The following is a 22257-nucleotide window of genomic DNA, read 5'->3' as shown; positions in this document are numbered from 1 at the left end:
TCGGTATTATTATACAGTGCAGTGTGATCATTATCAGTGTATACTCGGTATTATTATACAGTGCAGTGTGACCATTATCAGTGTATACTCGGTATTATTACACAGTGCAGTGTGACCATTATTAGCGTATACTCTGTATTATTATACAGTGCAGTGGGACCATTATCAGTGTATACTGTGTATTATTATACAGTGCAGTGTGACCATTATCAGTGTATACTCGGTATTATTATACAGTGCAGTGTGACCATTATTAGTGTATACTGTGTATTATTATACAGTGCAGTGTGACCATTATCAGTGTATACTCGGTATTATTATACAGTGCAGTGTGACCATTATCAGCGTATACTCGGTATTATTATACAGTGCAGTGTGACCATTATCAGTGTATACTGTGTATTATTATACAGTGCAGTGTGACCATTATCAGTGTATACTCGGTATTATTATACAGTGCAGTGTGACCATTATTAGTGTATACTGTGTATTATTATACAGTGCAGTGTGACCATTATCAGTGTATACTCTGTATTATTATACAGTGCAGTGTGACCATTATTAGTGTATACTGTGTATTATTATACAGTGCAGTGTGACCATTATCAGTGTATACTCGATATTATTATACAGTGCAGTGTGACCATTATCAGTGTATACTCGGTATTATTATACAGTGCAGTGTGACTATTATCAGTGTATACTCGGTATTATTATACAGTGCAGTGTGACCATTATCAGTGTATACTCGGTATTATTATACAGTGTGGTGTGACCATTATCAGTGTATACTCGGTATTATTATACAGTGCAGTGTGACCATTATCAGTGTATACTCGGTATTATTATACAGTGTGGTGTGACCATTATCAGTGTATACTCGGTATTATTATACAGTGCAGTGTGACCATTATCAGTGTATACTCGGTATTATTATACAGTGCGGTGTGACCATTATCAGTGTATACTCGGTATTATTATACAGTGCAGTGTGACCATTATCAGTGTATACTCGGTATTATTATACAGTGTGGTGTGACCATTATCAGTGTATACTCCTCCTTCACTGTCACCCTCTCCTCCTCTGATTTCTTTATGCGAGTTTCAGCCGAGCTCCCTGTACATTTCGCTGTGGGCAGCTGCTCAGCCTCTGGAGCTTCTGACATGGCAGTTATCATCTTCACTGTCCGGATTACCATCTCTCTGCAATGCAATGTATTGTGATCCTTCACCCAAGTAATATGGCCTCCCTGACAAATACTATAGCCTTTCCAGGACAGTGCTGAGGCCTCCTTCACAGATCTCCAAAGCCTTCCATGGAAAATGCCCTGACCTCTCTAGAGGCTTTCTAGGCAAATAAACTGGCCTCACTAGTGTAGTGCCTTCGCCTCCAAAATAATGTCATATCCTCAACTGGAATATACCATAACCTTCCTTGGAACATACCATAACTTTCCTTGAAATATACTATGAACTCCCTTGGAACATTCCATAACCTCCTTTGGAACAAACCATAACATCCCTTGGAACATGCCTTCTTACCTCCCTTGGAATATACCATGTCCTCCTTTGGAGTATACCATGACCTTCCTTGGAATATACTATGTTCTCCCTTAGAACAAACCATAACTTCCCTTGGAGCATACCATGACCTTCCTTGGAACATACCAAAACCTACCTAGGAATAAACTATGACCTCCCTTGGAGCATGTTATAACCTTTCTTGAAATGTACTATGATCTCCCTTGGAGCATACCACGACCTCACCTGGAACATACTATAACCTCCTTTGGAGTAAACCATAACCTCCCTTGGAATATACTATGATCTCCCTTGGAGCATACTATGACCTCCCTTGGAATATACTATGACCTCCCTTGGAGAATACCATGACCTCCCTTGGAGCATACCATAACCTCCCTTGGAATATACTATGATCTGCCTTGGAGAATACTATGACCTCCCTTGGAACATACTATAACCTCCCTTGGAACATACCATAACCTCCTTTGGAGTATACCATGACCTTCCTTGGAGTAATCCATAACCTCCCTTGGAATATACTATGATCTCCCTTGGAGCATACCATGACACCATGACCTTCGTTGGGATGTATCATGGTCTACCTTGAAAAATACCACACATCCCTAATTGGGACATACTATAGCCTTCAGTGGAAATACTACACTATTAACTGAGAATTAACAATTATTTCTGCAGTGCTTTGGGAATATGGACTTCTAAAAAGCACTAAATATGGACTTCTAGAAAGCCCTGTCTAAAACCAATGTGAATTTCTACTGCAAAAATCAAAGCTTCAAATTGTACACATTTGTGTCCTTGTGAAAACTTTGTAGATCACTGTGCTTTCTACCTCTTTTGTAAATAAGGAGGAAAAAAATATGGAAAATACATGTAGAAAAATGGGGTACATTCGAATCCCCCTTCTATAGATTACACTAGCTTTCAGTTTAGGTTGGATTGCACATTTTCACAAAAAAGAAAGAATGTTGAGCGTAAATCTGCAGTGAGAAGTTGTCGCTGCTCATATTTCACAGGAAATCAGCTGGAGCAACAATTCTGCCTCATTATGTACAGCCCCAGATAGCCAGAACTTGCAGGACAGCAACCAGGAGGGCTGGCAGAAAACGTTGTCTTTTTCCCCAAATAACGCCAAGGCCTTAGGGTGACACAGCAGATCTGTCACATGTGCAACACTTTCGTTTCCTCTGGACTTATTATACAATGTTCCCAGGGAACCTGATATAAGTGACGTCACACTCACTACCACCAGTCTGACACGTTCCTCTGTGGAATGTGCAGATACCGTGACTAAGCAATCCTGCTCAGCAACTTCTACTGACTTCTAAAGAGGAACTCCAACCAAAAAATAATATAAATAATAAAAACCAAATAATAAGGAAGTTAAATGTTTTAAATGGCTTGTCTTCTAACCACCAATCCCTCAGAATCTACCCCCCCCCCCCCCCCGAGCAAATCACCGCCCCCCAGAATACTCTCCTGCTCACCTGGATCTCTTGAGAAGGTCTAGCAGGACCTAATCTATGGGTTTCTGCCCTGGTCCCGCGAGTCTCCTGAAGGCAGGGCCACCCCAACGGCACCCAGGTTTGCTCCTCACCCCTCTCATTCACTGTACTGTAACATGGGGAGGGGAGGTTGCGTACTTTTTCAAAGTATCTGCACAGGAGCCCTTTCCCCCAGCAACTTCCTGCAGCGCACAGCAACAGGCTGCCATCTGTTCAGACAGCTCTGTCCTTATACCTTTGTATGCTTTCTCCATATCTCTCTGCTTATTCTTCCACCTCATTCTCCCCTGTCCTCTTCTCTCATTGCCCTGATTGTATTTCCAGATGACAGGCCAGGGTTCTCAGTAACACATGTGCAGCTTTTTGTATTGCTGAGTAATTGTGTCTAAGCATGTCTACTTTTTACTTCCTCCTTCTGACCTCAGCTGTTCCAGAGAACATCTCAAGAGCATCTCCTGAACATCACGTTTCCACCAAGTTCACCTAGTGGTGTGTACATCCTATAACAGGGCCGGCGCTATCATAGAGGCATAGAGCCGGTAGGGCCCCAAGGTGTCCTCCCAACTTATCTTTTATTCTCTTGGGCTCCTGCAGTGTCTTTGGCATAGTACAGCAGTAGTAGTAGTGCTGGCAGGCAAGCTCCACTGTCAGTCTGTGGCTCCTTTCACTCCCGTCCTCTTCATCCACAGCTGGCTGCATCTTCTTGGTGACCTGTGGCATGTAATGACGTAATAACATGTGCCGGGTCACTGAGGAGAGACGCACCTGTAAGGATGAAGTCTAGGAGTGCATGGAGCCACAGACCGACAGAGAAGCATGACCCCAGCACTCTGCAAAAGAAATTACAGGGGTCTGGGGAGCACAAATAAGTAAGGGGGGGATGAGCAGCATGTCAGCAGCCGGCTCAGGGGCCTGGAGGGAATTTGACTGCAATAAAGGGCACCTAATGCCGCTTTTTAGTCGGGGGAATATTTTGAGCGGCCCTCCAGGTTAATTTTGCCCATCGGCCCCATTGTTTCTACAACCGGCCCTGGGCACGGGACGTAATCTGCCCTGCTAGCCGATGGATATCCCATCCATAAGACTCTCACAGAAATGGGGCTCTGGTTTATAAGCAGAGCCTAAGTAGTCACTGGACATCACCAGAGCATCCTTTAAGGGCTGAGGGGCTTCTACCACTAGTAATAATCTGAACATTTGTATGTAGTAGTAGGCAGCAGACTTTTTTGCTGCAAGTGACGCTGAAGAGGTTGCGACCTTCAAGGTTACTCCACTGGACAAAAGAGCAGGAGAGGTAAACCCTGAAGTTTGAAGATGGTAAGACAACTGGGTCGGAAAAGGTTAGGATTGGGATAGGAAGGCCGAGGCGTAGCTATGGTTTTCAGCACCCGGGAAAATGGACAGTTTTTGCCTCCCCCCAACAAAATGGGCATAGCCAAGCATCAGAATATGGTCATGGGTGGAGTCAAATCTACAAACACTTTATATGTACAGCCATATGTGCCCCCTTTCCTCCGGTTTAGAAAGTTAAATGTGCCCCCTTCCCCATTTAGATTGCCCAAAGTTCCCCCTTTAAATAGCCAAACCTGCCCCCCTTTAGATGCTTTTGCACTTCTCTGTAGAGGGAGGGAGAGGAGCAGAGGCACTACTGCCAGCCAGCGAGCCGCCTCCCACAGGCTTGGGGGTGCAGTGACTGTGCTGAGCGCCCTCACAGTGCTGCGCCTGGGGACATATGGATTGGGGGTCCCAGGTCAAAGTAAGGAGTGAAGGCTAGCAGAGTAGGGTCAAGGTTACAGTCCAAAGTCAGGTATGGTGGTCAGCAGAGCAGGGTCAAGGTCATAGGCTGTGGTCAGTACTGGCAGAATAGGCGCATAGCAGAACAGGGGTGAGGTCACATGCCGAGGTCGGCAGAGGGTTAAGTATATAGATTAGATCATTCAGAACATGTGGTCTGCATATTAGCTCCAGGTGAGCAGCTTACAAAGCTTTGTGTTCAGGGAATCATTGCTGCAGCCAGTTTGATGCATTTCGTGTTGTTTTATCAGCTCTGTCATTCAGGAATCTCTTGAAAGTTGTCACTTGTTACTGGCACAGTTAGCCGGCGAGTGGCGTGTGTTTACACAGTGGCAGCCGGCGGCACTGCGCCAGAGGATGTAAAGTCCTTGAAGATTAAAAATAGTAGTCTGACTATTTATGAGCTACTCTTATGAAGTGCCCTTGGGTAAGAGCCATCTGGCTGGTGGCCAGGCTCTCATTATACAAAACCATTGCAGATATGAGGGACATTATTAGACTGCCTGAATGCCTCCATCAGGTTCTTGTTCAGTAGAGAAAAGCAGACAGAATCAGGACTTGCCATGCTTGCGTTTAGAAATATCTTAGTTTGGACAGTGCTGTGAATACACTGAATAATGTTATGCAGCTACAAGAATCTTAGCTTATAAAATTGCAGATGTCTGCATCCCTATGTGCTGCCTGGTGCCGTAGTGCGCATATGTGGGACCGCGGCTGTGCGCTGATGCGCCGGTGCATGCGCAGTTCAGCGGGAGGCCACCTAGCGCTCATTAAAGGGATCAGGTTAAATTACTAGTAGCAATAATAAAGGTGTGGAAAGCAACAAGAACAAAAGAAAAGGAAAATGTGTTCCAGAGCTCACTAAAAGCAAAAGATTTATACATACCTGAGGCTTCCTCCAGCCCCTTCCGCTCGGAACGCTCCCATGTCGCCGTCCTCCGATGTCTGCCGCTCTGGTACCAGGTCCTGTCACTTCCATCAGTCGGAGCCAGTCTGGCGTAAGAGAAGCGCGCTCTCTACTTATCTCTCTAGCAGCTGCTGGAGAGATACGAAAAGAGCGCGCTTCTCCTGCATAGACTGGCTCCGACTGACGGAAGTGACAGGACTCGGTACCGGAGCGGCAGACATCGGAGGACAGCGACATGGGAGCGTTCCAAGCGGAAGGGGCTGGAGGAAGCCCCAGGTATGCATAAATCTTTTGCTTTTAGTGAGCTCTGGTTTCCTTAAAGGAAAATACATTGAAGGGAGAGAAAGATGGAAAAGATGGTTTGACTCCTGCCTGCAGCCTAATTACCTATTCAGTAAAGAGTCCTTGGGCAAGACTCTCTAACACTGCAGGGTGGCCTACTGAGCACTCCTTCAGTGTTATACAACAAATGTTAGCATTATTAACATTATTAACCTTCCTGGCGGTAACCCCGAACGCAGTTCGGGGTAAGCCGCGCAGGAGGTTTTCTCAGGCCCTGCTGGGCCGATTTGCCTAATTTTTTTTTTGCTGCTCGCAGCTAGCACTTTGCTAGCTGCGTGAGCACACCGATCGCCGCCACTCCGTGCTCGATCGCCGCTATCCGCCGTGCCGCCCCCCCAGACCCCATGCGCTGCCTGGCCAATCAGTGCCAGGCAGCGCTGAGGGGTGGATCGGGACTCCCAATGATGTCACGATGTCGATGACGTCATCCCTCCCGTCGCCATGGCGACGGGGGAAGCCCTCCAGGAAATCCCGTTCTTTGAAGGGGATTTGCTGATCGGAGATCGCCGGAGGCGACCGAAGCGGGCGGGGGGATGCCTGGGCTCGCTACATGATTTAAAAAATTTTTTTTAAAAGACTGCTGCGCTGCCCCCTGGCGGATTTTAGTAGACCGCCAGGAGGGTTAAAAGGAAAACAAACATAACTGGAAACAATACAGATTAGCAACGTTGCCTGGCAGTCCTGCTGATCTCTTTGGCTGCCGTAGGGTCAGAATCACACATGCAGCTAACCCAGTCACACATCACACAGAAACATCTGATCTGCATAAATATTTCAGCCTCCATATACCTCTCACTTCAGGTGCCCTTTAAGAAAACAAGACTTACATCAAGAGTCCAGCCATTGTTCTCTTAGCCACTTCCCCACCAAGGGGGTTTTCCCTTTATGGACCAGAGTAATTTTCACATTCCAGCATTCCTCCCATTCATTCGGCAATAACTTTATCACTACTTATCTCAACAAAATGATCTATATCTTATTTTTTTTTCCACCACCAATTAGTGTTTCTTTGGATGGAAAAAAATAATTATTACTCAGTTTTGAGCCATTATAGTTTTAGAATAATACATGCTACTGTAATTAACACACATATATTTTATTTTCCTATTTTCCCCCGTTATTACACCATTTAAATGATGTCCCTAGTACAATTTATTATTATTATAATTATTATTGATGTATAAAGCGCCAACATATTCCGTGGCGCTGTACAAAGTAAGAAACAAACATGGGTTACATAATAATACAGACAATGGTGTACACTAATATACAAGATACATAATTAGTGACAAAATACAAAGAATGATACAGAATACAGAATTGGTAATGACAGTGATAAAAGTAACATGATGAATAAAATGTATAATGATTTCTCAGACACAAAAGGGGGGGGGGGGAGCCCTGCCCTTGTGAGCTTACAATCTAAAGGGAATGGGGGGAAACAGGAGGAGGGGTAGTATGCAGCAAATATATAGAGGCAGTGTGTTTTAGAATACCTAGTAGGAGTGCAATTTGGTCTTAGTACAAAGGGAAGTGGCTTAAGGTAGCGCATATGCTTGTCGGAACAAATGAGTTTTTAGAGAGCGTTTAAAAGTAACAAAGGTTGGCGAGTGACGGATGTGTTGTGGGAGGGGATTCCAGAGAAGGGGTGAAGCGCGTGCAAAATCTTGTAAGCGGGAATGTGAGGAGGTGATTCTAGAGGAGGACAACAGAAGCTCATGTGCCGATCTGAGATTGCGGTTGGGTTGGTATCTGGAGACTAGTGAGGAGATGTACCGGGGAGAGAGATTGCGAAGAGCTTTGTAGGTTAGGGTTAGGAGTTTGAACTGGATCCTCTGGTTAATTGGCAGCCAGTGAAGAGCTTGACAGAGAGGAGCAGCAGAGGAAGATCGAGAGGAGAGATGAATATTTGGAAATAAAGGTTTAATTTTTAAGTTTTGCATCCGACACAAATTACAAGCCCTTGGGCCATATGCAAGTCACTTTTTTTTTTGACAAGTGTAACAAGCATTGAGGAGGCAGCTGCGGGCAACCTTGCCGCCGCTGCTGCCTCCATTCCGCTGCCCAGTGTGTCTCCCGTGCCTCCGGCATCTAGCACGCCGAGGACGGGTTTGTCAGCCGCTCATTTGGTCGCATTGTCGCGCGCGCCCACAGACAGGACCTTTATGCAGGGAGGAGGCGCGTCAGCTGACCGGCTGGTCGGCTGACGTCAGAGGAGACGTCCACCGCTCCTCATTGGCTGAGAGTAGTGGGCGTGCCTATGGGGTCTCCTCCGCTTCTTAAGCCTCTCAGCTTCACTCGCAACTCGTCTGCTGTTGCTAATACTTGGTGTTAGCGCTCAGACCTTAGATAGATCCGGTGTGCTTTGATCCGGGAGGAAACCAGGGATTTCACACTAGATAGGAATTATTGTTGTTTATATTACTCTCTATTGATAACCTGTGTATGACTCTGTCTTGCTTCTGACCTCTCTCTCGTTTACTGACTCTGTACTCTGATCCTGTTGCCAACTTTGCCTGTATAACCTCCTTCTTATTGCTATCCGATTTTGTACTGTTACTACCTGTCTGTTGCCAACCTTGCCTGTCTGACCTCGCCTTCCCACCAGAGAGCCCTGATCTCTGGTGAGGACTCCTGTACTGATAGTGCCCACCAGCTCCTCTGGTAAGGTATAACTAAATCTATCAAGTACTACTGTTGCACCAAGCACTACACATTAGTTATCTCTCCTGTTGGTTGCTATACTTGCATTATTGGTGATTCTGCAGATCACCGCATAATCAGGTATAGTGTCTGGATTATTGGTGATACTGCAGATCACTCAATAACCAGACATCTGTATTTGCTGACACCAATCGTTACAACAAGTTTTGAAAATATCACATAGTATAAAATAAAGGTAATAAAGTGAATTGCATATAGCCCCTTATTTGCAAAAATAGCAGCAATAAACCCTTGTGATATATATATTAAAAAAGTTGAGTTCCTAAGGTAACTATTTATGTTTTTTTTATTTTTTTATGTCACTTTTTTTTTTTTAAGAAAAGGGTTTTATTTTGGCAACTATGGGAGAGGAGGTAAGGGGTTAAAGGGAACCTAACAGAGACGGATATGGATTTTTCCTTTTAAAGTAATACCTGTTGCCTTACTCTCCTGCTGATCCTGTGTCTCTAATACTTTTAGCCACAGCCCCTCAACAAGCATGCAGATCAGGTGTTCTGACTGAAGTCAGACGGGATTAGCTGCATGCTTGTTTCAGGTGTGGGATTCAGCCACTACTGCAAAGAGATCAGCAGGACTGACAAGCAACTGGTATTGTTTAAAAGAAAACTTCCATATCAGTCTCAGTTAAGGTTCCCTTTAATGAATGGGTTTTTTTTTGTATATTCATTTAATGGGATGTGTGTAGGTGTAATGTTAATATTTGGCCACTAGATGTCCCCTCCCTCTTTATTCCTAGTGTGTACTGTTCACTGCATACACATGTGTGTATGCTTTACTTTCACTTTTGTCTATGACCACCAGCATCTTATTGAAGCAGGTGATCTTAGATCACAGGAACTTAGACTGGTGAATGGGAACTTTGCTCCCATTCATTGATTTGTGTAGTAACTTGCGGTGATGAGAATGTGCACAGGGGGTGAAAGGCTTATATGCGGCGAGGTAAGTATATCTACGCCCCTGGGACTGTCGGATGTTTAATAAGTGGTTAACCACTAGCAAAATGTGTCACCATTTTTCCGGACCTGTTCCTGGTTGTTACTGATGATTGTAATCTGCTTATTACCATTACGCAAAATTCTGTGCAAAACTTCGCAATTACAGTCAAGCGTTATTACGATTTGGAAGTGTCATTACATAGGTATAACAATATACAACAATAATAATAAAACAGGTACGGTAGCAACCTCTCCTAAACAGCAGGATTCTTTTCAGAGGATATTCACAACAAGCACTTAACCTCCTTGGCGGTAATCCCGAGCTGAGCTCGGGGTATGCCGCCGGAGGTCGCCGCTCAGGCCCTGCTGGGCCGATTCCAATTCTGTAAAAAGCAGCACACGCAGCCGGCACTTTGCCAGCCGCGTGTGCTGCCCGATCGCCGCCGCTCCGCGGCGATCCGCCGCGTGAGGGTCCCCCCAGCCGCCCGAGCCCAGAGCAGCCGGAACAAACAGTTCCGGCCGGCGCTAGGGGCTGGATCGGGCGGCTCTGACGTCAGGACGTCGACTGACGTCCATGACGTCACTCCGCTCGTTGCCATGGCGACGAGGAAAGCGAAACAAGATAGGCCGCTCATTGCGGCCTATCTTGTTACTTTCGATTGCCGGAGGCGATCGAAAGTACGCTTCCGGAGCGCCCTCTAGTGGGCTTTCATGCAGCCAACTTTCAGTTGGCTGCATGAAATATTTTTTTTTTAATTTAAAAAAAACCCTCCCGCAGCCTCCCTGGCAAAATAAATAAACCGCCAGGGAGGTTAAACAAGCGGCCTTTAAATGTTTATTTTATAATAAAATAAATGTATAAAAATGTATACAGAAAAAGCTCAAAAATAAATAAAATTTTTTAAAAAACAATGAACGGATTGATATAGTAAAATAATAAAGATACAAAGTTAAAATGATAACTGAATACATTAAGCGCAGTCTATAGAATTACTGTACTCTTTGGGAATTGTAAGTCCAAGCAGAAGATTGAAAGTTCTGTGGGTAATAGTTCAAAGATAAAAGCTCGGGTCCAATTTGGGCTAGCAAATCCTTGATGGTATGGACTGGCATAGAAGGACCCCGACTGTGTGTCCAGCAGTTTAACCCTTTCTCCGCTGGAGGGTGGAGATGGTTATAAGAGATGGTCAGTCTCTGCCACATGAACCAGTCACACCCCTCTCATTAGAGGGAGAAAGAGTTATGAAATAATAAAGTTATCATATCTCTGCGTCAGCTCATCAGATCACGCAGAGAATGAGACCTGCGGGTTCCTCGTATTTTCTGCTGTTCACAGATATAAAACATGTGTTTATTATTATGTTGCATTTCAGATAAAAAACATATGTTTGTGTTAGTTATTTCTAGGTTAATTATAGGACATTTGATTCCATCTCCCCACGACAGGACACGGGAAAATGGTGGCTTTCATCAGTCAGTGGTTTACGACAGAGATCAGGTTTTCTGGTTCCCTGACTTCTCCTGTCAGTAAACTGATCAGTGGATGTCTGAGACAGGGCCGGGCCGAGGCATAGGCTGGAGAGGCTCCAGCCTCAGGGCGCAGTGTAGGAGGGGGCGCAGAATTCATTCAGCTGTCATTCCTAATTGTGTTTGAAGCAGAAAGAAATAAGAAAAGGGGATACATGGCAGTGACTGCAAGCCAGATAACTAGATATTAAGGTGTTGGGGAGGTTGTGGGCCCTGTGGCGCCTCTTAGTCTAGTAGCAATCAATGTATGACGGCTGGGGGGGCAAGGATGATGGGGCGCGCTTTGGTGTCTCAGCCTTGGGTGCTGGAGGACCTTGTCCCGGCTCTGGTCTGAGAAATCAGGCCTGCTAGGAAGAAGAAATGGTTTTATAGCTTTCCCCTTTGAGGGTAAATTTACAACCCTGCCTATGGAAAGTGTAAAAACCTTCTACAGCCACATTTTCCTTTCTTAAGCAAAATTGAAGCGTAAAGAGGTATTCCGCAGCATGTCATTGTGCACGCACTTTCATGCAAGGGGCGCATCTGGCACAAGTGAATCCATCACACCCACCATCTGTGTTCCTCTGCAAACACTGGGATTCCTTTTCTGCTCACCACAGTTGTAGAGAGTAATAAACGACAGTAAATAACATGGACGGATGGCGGCAGCCAATCCATCTGAACCAAACTCAAGTAATTTGGAGTACTTTGCCCTCTGATATTGGATTGGATTTAGTCCAGGGAAATATGCCCATACCTGTGTATTGTGCATGATATTACTCTGTGTCTTTGGTAGGAATGGTCTAAGATTGTTATTTTTTCTATTTGCTAAATTAATCCGCTGGGAAAAAGACCGATCGAATGCAAGAGCTGCATTTGCCTAAAGTTTTTTCACTGAGAGACGTCCCTCATCCATGGTTATTTCAGTAACCCTCGAGCTGCTCTATTCTCCCAGGATCTACGTGACGGATTCCCACCTATCAGCAGCCTGTAACGCAAAGTCCAGGCCGGGGTCAGTGGTGTTCTTCTGATCTGGAGCTTCTTAGAAATCCAGGTTCTGTTTATCTTACTGTGATGGTTGTGAACTTTACTGTGCCTTTGTCAGCCAGTCAGTTCCCCAAACATTGCTGAATGTCACATTCCAACATTGGCAAGAAAATTGTCTTCCCCTCTGTTCTTGTGGTATCAGTAAGTGATAGTGAGTGTGGTAATCTTGTGGCATCAGTAAGTGATAGTGAGTGTGATAATCTTGTGGTAACAGTGATAGTGAGTGTGGTAACCTTGTGGTATCAGTAAGTGATAGTGAGTGTGATAATCTTGTGGTAACAGTGATAGTGAGTGTTATAATCTTGTGGTATCAGTAAGTGATAGTGAGTGTGATAATCTTGTGGTAACAGTGATAGTGAGTGTTATAATCTTGTGGTATCAGTAAGTGATAGTGAGTGTGATAATCTTGTGGTAACAGTGATAGTGAGTGTTATAATCTTGTGGTATCAGTAAGTGATAGTGAGTGTGATAATCTTGTGGTATCAGTAAGTGATAATGAGTGTGATAATCTTGTGGTAACAGTGATAGTGAGTGTGGTAATCTTGTGGCATCAGTAAGTGATAGTGAGTGTGGTAATATTGTGGTAACAGTGATAGTGAGTGTGGTAATCTTGTGGCATCAGTAAGTGATAGTGAGTGTGGTAATATTGTGGTAACAGTGATAGTGAGTGTGGTAACCTTGTGGTATCAGTAAGTGATAGTGAGTGTGATAATCTTGTGGTAACAGTGATAGTGAGTGTGGTAACCTTGTGGTATCAGTAAGTGATAGTGAGTGTGATAATCTTGTGGTAACAGTGATAGTGAGTGTTATAATCTTGTGGTATCAGTAAGTGATAGTGAGTGTGATAATCTTGTGGTAACAGTGATAGTGAGTGTTATAATCTTGTGGTATCAGTAAGTGATAGTGAGTGTGATAATCTTGTGGTAACAGTGATAGTGAGTGTTATAATCTTGTGGTATCAGTAAGTGATAGTGAGTGTGATAATCTTGTGGTATCAGTAAGTGATAATGAGTGTGATAATCTTGTGGTATCAGTAAGTGATAATGAGTGTGATAATCTTGTGGTATCAGTAAGTGATAGTGAGTGTGGTAATCGTGTAGTATCAGTAAGTGATAATAAGTGTGGTAACCATGTGGTATCAGTAAGTGATAATGAGTGTGGTAACATTGTGGTATCAGTCAGTGATAGTGAGTGTGGTAATCTTGTGGTATCAGTCAGAGATAGTGAGTGTGGTAATCTTGTGGTAACAGTGATAGTGAGTGTGGTAATATTGTGGTATCAGTCAGTGATAGTGAGTGTGATAATCTTGTGGTATCAGTAAGTGATAGTGAGTGTGGTAATCTTGTGGCATCAGTAAGTGATAGTGAGTGTGGTAATCTTGTGGTATCAGTAAGTGATAGTGAGTGTGATAATCTTGTGGTATCAGTAAGTGATAGTGAGTGTGGTAATCTTGTGGCTTCAGTAAGTGATGGTGAGTGTGGTAATCGTGTGGTATCAGTAAGTGATAATAAGTGTGGTAACCATGTGGTATCAGTAAGTGATAATGAGTGTGGTAACATTGTGGTATCAGTCAGTGATAGTGAGTGTGGTAATCTTGTGGTATCAGTCAGAGATAGTGAGTGTGGTAATCTTGTGGTAACAGTGATAGTGAGTGTGGTAATATTGTGGTATCAGTAAGTGATAGTGAGTGTGATAATCTTGTGGTATCAGTAAGTGATAGTGAGTGTGGTAATCTTGTGGCATCAGTAAGTGATAGTGAGTGTGGTAATCTTGTGGTATCAGTAAGTGATAGTGAGTGTGATAATCTTGTGGTATCAGTAAGTGATAGTGAGTGTGGTAATCTTGTGGCTTCAGTAAGTGATGGTGAGTGTGGTAATCTTGTGGCATCAGTAAGTGATAGTGAGTGTGGTAACCTTGCGGTATCAGTAAGTGATAGTGAGTGTGATAATCTTGTGGTATCAGTAAGTGATAGTGAGTGTGATAATCTTGTGGTATCAGTAAGTGATAGCGAGTGTGGTAATCTTGTGGCATCAGTAAGTGATAGTGAGTGTGGTAATCTTGTGGCATCAGTAAGTGATAGTGAGTGTGGTAACCTTGTGGTATCAGTAAGTGATAGTGAGTGTGATAATCTTGTGGTATCAGTCAGTGATAGTGAGTGTGGTAACCTTGTGGTATCAGTCAGTGATAGTGAGTGTGGTAACCTTGTGGTATCAGTAAGTGATAGTGAGTGTGGTAACCTTGTGGTATCAGTAAGTGATAGTGAGTGTGGTAACCTTGTGGCATCAGTAAGTGATAGTGAGTGTGATAATCTTGTGGTATCAGTCAGTGATAGTGAGTGTGGTAATTTTGTGGTATCAGTAAGTGATAGTGAGTGTGGTTATCTTGTGGTAACAGTAAGTGATAGTGAGTGTGGTAACCTTGTGGTATCAGTCAGTGATAGTGAGTGTGGTAACCTTGTGGTATCAGTAAGTGATAGTGAGTGTGGTAACCTTGTGGTATCAGTAAGTGATAGTGAGTGTGGTAACCTTGTGGCATCAGTAAGTGATAGTGAGTGTGGTTATCTTGTGGTATCAGTCAGTGATAGTGAGTGTGGTAATTTTGTGGTATCAGTAAGTGATAGTGAGTGTGGTAACCTTGTGGTATCAGTAAGTGATAGTGAGTGTGGTAACCTTGTGGTATCAGTCAGTGATAGTGAGTGTGGTAACCTTGTGGTATCAGTAAGTGATAGTGAGTGTGGTAACCTTGTGGTATCAGTAAGTGATAGTGAGTGTGGTAACCTTGTGGCATCAGTAAGTGATAGTGAGTGTGATAATCTTGTGGTATCAGTCAGTGATAGTGAGTGTGGTAATCTTGTGGTATCAGTAAATGATAGTGAGTGTGGTAATCTTGTGGTATGAGTAAGTGATAGTGAGTGTGGTAATCTTGTGGTATCAGTAAGTGATAGTGAGTGTGGTAATCTTGTGGCATCAGTAAGTGATAGTGAGTGTGGTAATCTTGTGGTATCAGTAAATGATAGTGAGTGTGGTAATGTTGTGGCATCAGTAAGTGATAATGAGTGTGGTAACATTGTGGTATCAGTAAGTGATAGTGAGTGTGGTAACCTTGTGGTATCAGTAAGTGATAGTGAGTGTGGTAACCTTGTGGTATCAGTAAGTGATATTGAGTGTGATAACCTTGTGGTATCAGTAAGTGATAGTAAGAGCAGTAATCTTGTGGTATCAGTGATAGTAAGAGCAGTAATCTTTTGGTATCAGTAAGTGATAGTAAGAGCAGTAATCTTGTGGTATCAGTAAGTGATAGTGAGTGTGGTACTCTTGTGGTATCAGTAATTGACTCTTCCACCTCAGCAGTGATCTGAGAAGTGACTGAAGTGCTGGGGTTGCACCGTTCTGTGCAGCCACACAAAGTCAGGCAGCCGTTGCTTCACTATCTCCACCCTCATAAGACCGTCAGAGATTTCCTCCATGCTCAGTCACCGTTTAAATGAATAAACCTTCTCCCAATCATTGTAGAGTCGATCAGCGAGGCCTGCTGACAGGAAGTAGTTGCAGTGCATCTGTGACTTCTGTGCGGCGGTCTGTGTGGTCTTCCTCCAGGATAGAAGTCATTACACAGCAGATTTCCCCTCTGAGCCTTGCAATGCTATAATTATCCCGCAGGAGGATGTGGCTTTGAACTCACTATACATTCCTTGCTAAAAATGCCAATGTAAATATGTGCAGCGGATGCTGTGATCTTTGTTACTTGTGCATGCAGGAAAGGCCAGGAGCTGTCTGCGAATGCTCACTAATCTGCGCACATCTGCCTGCTCAGCATGGGCTGCAGCGTTTAAAGGAAAAGCACAGGGAATATTCTTAAAGGGAACTGAGCAATATTTATTTAAAAAAACACTTGTCAAACAAGCGTCTCATTTATTGAGGTTTGTCAACTGTGAGGGGCTATGGGGGTGAAGCAGGCATTTACTTACCTGGGGGGGGGGGCTGCTCCATAGCACCCCACCTAAATGGAGGCCTCCTCTGTTCTGTACCTACCTGCTCCCTGACCTATAGCTACCTACCCCCTGTCCTGTGCCTACCTACCCCCATACTGTGCCAATCCTCTGAAGTTCTCCCTGTCCTGTGCCTACCTACCCCCTGCCCTGTAACTACCCCCTGCCCTGTAACTACCCCCTGCTCTGTACCCACCCCCTGCCCTGTTTCTACCTGCTCACTGTCCAGAACCTACCTGCTCACTGTCCTGTATCCTCTCCCTGTCCTGTAACTACCTTCTTTCCTATAACTACCCCCTGTCCTGTTCCTACCTGCTCACTGCCCAGAACCTACCTGCTCACTGTCGTGTGTCTGCTTCCTGTCCTGTACCTGCTCTTTGCCCTGTATCTTCTCCCTGTCCTGAGTCCATACGTGTGCCATTCTTGTGAAAACAGTCAGGAACTAGCTGCAATGTGTATTGATCTCTGCTACCTCCAGTATGTACAGTATAAGCTGTTACTCTGTGCCTGTACTGATAGTAAACTAGCTGCAGTGTGTGTTGATCTCTGTTGCCTCCAGTATGTACAGTATAAGCTGTTACTCTGTGCCTGTACTGATACTAAAGCAAAAAAAATGGGGGGATGATTTTGTATGCAGATTCAATAAAATTATATGTGTTTATTGTAGACTGAGTGATACCGTTTTTTGCTACAAGAATTTAATATCACTCATCAAGCTCCCCCAATTGGGGTGTAACACTGCTCAAAATATAGTGAGCGCTGGTTATCATTGTTGTTGTACTGATACTAAACTAGCTGCAGTGTGTGCTGATCTCTGCTGCCTCCGGTATGTACAGTATAAGCTGTTACTCTGTGCCTGTACTGATAGTAAACTAACTGCAGTGTGTACTGATCTCTGCTGCCTCCAGTATGTACAGTATAAGCTGTTACTCTGTGCCTGTACTGATTGTAAACTAGCTGCAGTATGTGCTGATCTCTGCTACCCCCAGTATGTACAGTATAAGCTGTTACTCTGTGCCTGTACTGATAGTAAACTTGCTGCAGTATTGATCTCTGCCGCGTCCAGGATGTACAGTATAAGCTGTTAGTCTGTGCTGATAGTAAACTAGTTGCAAAGTGTGCTGATCTCTGCTACTCCCAGTATGTACAGTATAAGCTGTTACTCTGTGCCTGTACTGATAGTAAACTCGCTGCAGTGTGTACTGATCTCTGCTGCCTCCAGTATGTACAGTATAAGCTGTTACTCTGTGCCTGCACTAATAGTAAACTAGCTGATGTGTGTGCTGATCCCTGGCGCCTCCAGTATGTACAGTATAAGCTGTTACTCTGTACCTGTACTGATAGTAAACTAGCTGTAGTGTGCTGATCTCTGCTACCTCCAGTATGTACAGTATAAGCTGTTACTCTGTGCCTGTACTGATAGTAAACTAACTGAAGTGTGTGCTGATCTCTGCTGCCTCCAGTATGTACAGTATAAGCTGTTACTCTGTGCCTGTACTGTTAGTAAACTAGCTGCAGCATGTGCTGATCCCGGCTACCTCCAGTATACACAGTACAAGCTGTTACTCTGTACCTGTACTGACAATAAACTAGCTGCTGTGTGTGCTGATCCCTGCCGCCTCCAGTATGTACAGTATAAGCTGCTAGTCTGTGCTGATAGTAAACTAGTTGCAAAGTGTGCTGATCTCTGCTACCTCCAGTATGTACAGTACAAGCTGTTACTCTGTGCCTGTACTGATAGTAAACTAGCTGCAGTCTGTGCTGATCTCTGCTGCCTTCAGTATGTACAGTATAAGCTGTTACTCTGTGCCTGTACTGATAGTAAACTAGCTGCAGTGTGTGCTGATCTCTGCTACCTCCGATATGTACAGTATAAGCTGTTACTCTGTGCCTATACTGATAGTAAACTGTAACGATCGGTGTCAGCACACAGAGAGAATCTGATTATTGGTGATCTGCAGTATCACCAAGAATACAGATATATACCTGATTATTGATGATCTGCAGAATCACCAATAATACAAGTATAACTAACCTCTGGACACCTATATAGTGTGAGTGTTTGGTGCAACAGTAATAACTTTGAGTGGGACCACCCGAGGAGCAGGTGGTCCTTGGCAGTATGGGAAATACCTCCCTCTGGGAAGTGCGAAGACCTTCCAACAGCCTGAGACTTCCAAAAGGGGTGGAGCCTCAGGCTTAATAGCAGGAAGGCCCTGTGGCTAAGTGACACCTAGAAGGTGGGCGTCACAAGCAGGACTGGAGACTAATCTCTCAATGGAGAGGGATAGCTCGCAAGGTCGGGCTGGCTAGGTCGGCAACACACGGGCAGATAAGGTACAGAGACAGAAGGCTGATTCGGTAACCAGGGACAGGCAGGGTCGGCAACAGGTAATCAGATATGAGTAGGTACCGAATCAGAAAGCAGAAGGATAGTCAGGAATGCAATAGGTCATAACAGATATCAAACAATGCCTAGTCTGGGGTGTGAGGTCCGTGGTCTCGACACCCTGGGACTAGTCTGAAGTATAACACAATGGTGACACAATATCCCTAGTCTTGGGTGTGAGGTCCGTGGTCTCAACACCCTGGAACTAGTCTGAAGTATAACACAATGGTAACACAGTATCCCTAGTCTTAGGTGTGAGGTCTGTGGTCTCAACACCCTGGAACTAGTCTGAAGTATAATACAATGGTAACACAGTATCCCTAGTCTTGGGTGTGAGGTCCGTGGTCTCAACACCCTGGAACTAATCTGAAGTATAATACAATGGTAACACAGTATCCCTAGTCTTGGGTGTGAGGTCCGTGGTCTCAACACCCTGGAACTAGTCTAAAGTATAACACAGAAGTAATCTGGCTCAGTGTGAATTCCCAGGTCCTCCTGGTTCTAACACACTGTGGGATCTGACTAAGGTCTGAGTGCTTTCACGTAAGTGTTCGCAATGGCAGACAACTTGAGACTGACCAGCAATAACTATATATAGAGCGGCGCTCCCAGGCGCCACCCATCGCTGATCAACCAATAGCCACTTGCTCTGAGATCAGCTGACCAACCTGGTCAGCTGATCCCTCCTCGTTTGTCATAAAGGTTCTGCCTCTCAGCGCGCGCGCGCGTATTCCTCAATCTGTGTGCACTAACAGGCCCAGCCACATCAGACGCTCGCCGCTGCGTGCAAACCGCCGAGCTGGACGCGGAATCAGCCGCCTCACTGTCAGTCTGCGCGGCGGCTTTTCCGCAATCTATTACATAAATTAGCTGCAGTGTGTATTGATCGCTGCTCCCTCCAGTATGTACAGTATAAGCTGTTACTCTGTGTCTGTACTGATAGTAAACTAGCTGCACTGTGTGCTGATCTCTGCTACCTCCAGTATGTACAGTATAAGTGTTACTCTGTGCCTGTACTGATAGTAAACTAGCTGCAGTGTGTGCTGATCTATGCTACCTCCAGTATGTACAGTATAAGTGTTACTCTGTGCCTGTACTGATAGTAAACTAGCTGCAGTGTGTGCTGGTCCCTGCTACCCCCAGTATGTACAGTATAAGCTGTTACTCCGTGCTTGTACTAATAGTAAACTAGCTGCACTGTGTGCTGATCTCTGCTACCTCCAGTATGTACAGTATGAGCTGCTACTCTTTGCTTGTACTGATAGTAAACTAGCTGCAGTGTGTGTTGATCTCTGTTACCTCCAGTATGTGCAGTATAAGCTGCTACTCTGTACCTGTACTGATAGTAATCTAGCTGCAGCATGTGCTGATCTCTATGGTGGTAACGCATCTGCCCTGGGCTCCAGCCAGACTACAGAGCACCATCTGAGTGGACACTATACTGTCTGTTTCTGTTCTGCAAGTAATGTACAGCGCTGCCTATTATTATTCATACCCCTGACAAATTTTGACTTAAAGAGGAACTCCAGTGAAAATAATCTAATAAAAAAGTGCTTCATTTTTACAATAAATATGTATAAATGATTTAGTCAGTGTTTGCCCATTGTAAAATCTTTTAAATCCCCGATTTCATTTCTAATAGACCAGATAACGTTTGATTTGGTGACTGATAGGCCACGGGGCAGCGGGATCACTAAAACTATGAATTTTAGAAAAGCAAAGTTCAATCAAATTAGGCAGTCACTAAGTTTGGTGAACTGGGATAATGTACTACAAGGGGAAGACACTGAAGGGAAATGGCAAGCTTTTAAACTTATTCTCAATCAATATAGTAGTATGTATATCCCATATGGAAACAAAATGTCTAGGAATAAAAAAAGGCCTCTATGGATAAATAGAAAGGTTAGGGATAAAATGAAGAGGAAAAGGAATGCCTATAAGGTCCTAAAACAGGAGGGGACCGAGGCTGCACTAAGCAATTATAAGGAGTGCAATAAAAATTGTAAAAAAGAAATTAGGCTGGCAAAGATCGTAGCTGAAAATCAAATCGCTAGGGATATCAAATCTAACCCAAAAAAGTTTTACAAGTACATCAACTCTAAAAAAAGAAAGGTTGACTGTATAGGACTCCTAAAGGATGAGGGTGGGAACTCAATGGTGGATGACCAAGGTAAGGCAGAGTTATTAAATGCTTTCTTTGCTTCTGTCTTCACAAAGGAAACAGCACTGTTGCAAATTACAGAGGCAGAAGAGTCTCAATCTTCTAACTGTAATATTAAATACTTAAAGGGACTCCGAGCAGTGCAGAAACTCAGGAAAGATGCATATCATTTTAAAGCTCTCTTTCTCCTCTTTCCAATGATATACAAACCGCCGCCCTACGCCTTTTAGTTTTCGCTATTTTCGCAATTGAAATAGCCGTGGCCGCGATTTCGATCGCGAAAATAGAGAAAACTAAAAGGCGTAGGGCGACGATTTAGGTGTTGTCAGAAAGAGGAGAAAGAGAGCTTTAAAATGATATCCATCTTTCCATAGTTACATTGTATTACACAGGGCGACTTTTTCCTAAGGTGAGCAGCTCCATTCTGCTGAATGGAGCTGCTGACACTGGGGAAAGTGTCGTCCTGTGTAATACAAGTAACTATGGAAAGATGGATATCATTTAAAGCTCTCTTTCTCCTCTTTCTGATGACACCTGAATCGTCGCCATACGCCTTTTAGTTTTCTCTATTTTCGCGATTGAAATCATGGCCGCTGCAATTTCAATCACGAAAATAGCGAAAACTAAAAGGCGTAGGGCGGCGGTTTATATATCATTGGAAAGAGGAGAAAGAGAGCTTTAAAATTATATGCATAGTTCCATAGTTTCTGCACTGCTCGGAGTCCCTTTAACGCAGGAAGAAGTGAAGGTAAGACTAAATAAATTAAAAATAGACAAGGCACCTGGCCCGGATGGCATGCATCCTCGGGTCCTAAGGGAATTAAGTTCAGTTATAGATAAACCCCTTTATCTTATCTTTTGTGACTCTCTTGCAACTGGCAGAGTCCCAGTGGATTGGCGTACAGCCCACGTTTTCCCATTATTTAAGAAGGGCAAAAAATCAGATCCAGGAAATTATAGACCTGTAAGCTTAACATCAGTTGTATGCAAACTATTTGAGGGGTTACTAAGAGATACTATACATGACTTCATAGTAGAAAATAATCTTATTTCTCAGCATCAACATGGGTTTACTAAAGACAGGTCCTGTTTGACTAACATGCTCAGCTTTTATGAGATAGTGAATGCTAATATGGATATTGGGAATGCTGTAGATGTGATATACTTGGACTTTGCAAAGGCCTTCGACACTGTTCCCCACAAAAGTCTGGTGCAAAAGTTGAGGATGCAAGGACTGGGGAAGAGTCTGTGTGCATGGATAGGGAACTGGCTAATGGACAGAAAACAAAGAGTTGTGGTCAATGGATCGTACTCAAAATGGGAGACTGTTAGCAGTGGGGTCCCACAGGGGACTGTACTGGGTCCAGTGCTCTTTAATTTATTTATTAATGACCTAGTAGATGCAGTAGTGAGCAAT

The 22257-nt window shown here is 44.1% G+C and overlaps 1 protein-coding gene across 5 annotated transcripts in view; it reads left to right on the top strand.

The window, feature by feature from the left end:
- Window positions 1-22257, top strand: part of EPO (erythropoietin) — a 105634-nt gene that overhangs the window by 50430 nt on the left and 32947 nt on the right. Inside the window, exon 1 of one of the 5 annotated variants that reach the window (XM_068273864.1) lies at window positions 15904-16010. The exons of 3 other annotated variants lie outside the window; for them this stretch is intronic. The gene's annotated coding sequence lies outside the window, so the exon portion shown is untranslated. Of the gene's footprint in view, window positions 1-15903; window positions 16011-18630; window positions 18682-22257 lie in introns of those variants that run through there. One more of the 5 variants, XM_068273865.1, reaches the window with a different exon arrangement.

This window comes from Hyperolius riggenbachi, chromosome 3, assembly GCF_040937935.1.
Source record: "Hyperolius riggenbachi isolate aHypRig1 chromosome 3, aHypRig1.pri, whole genome shotgun sequence".
Classification (NCBI taxonomy): Eukaryota; Metazoa; Chordata; class Amphibia; order Anura; family Hyperoliidae; genus Hyperolius; species Hyperolius riggenbachi.
Note: the sequence above shows the minus strand (reverse complement) of the source record. Positions and strands in the feature narration are given on the sequence as shown.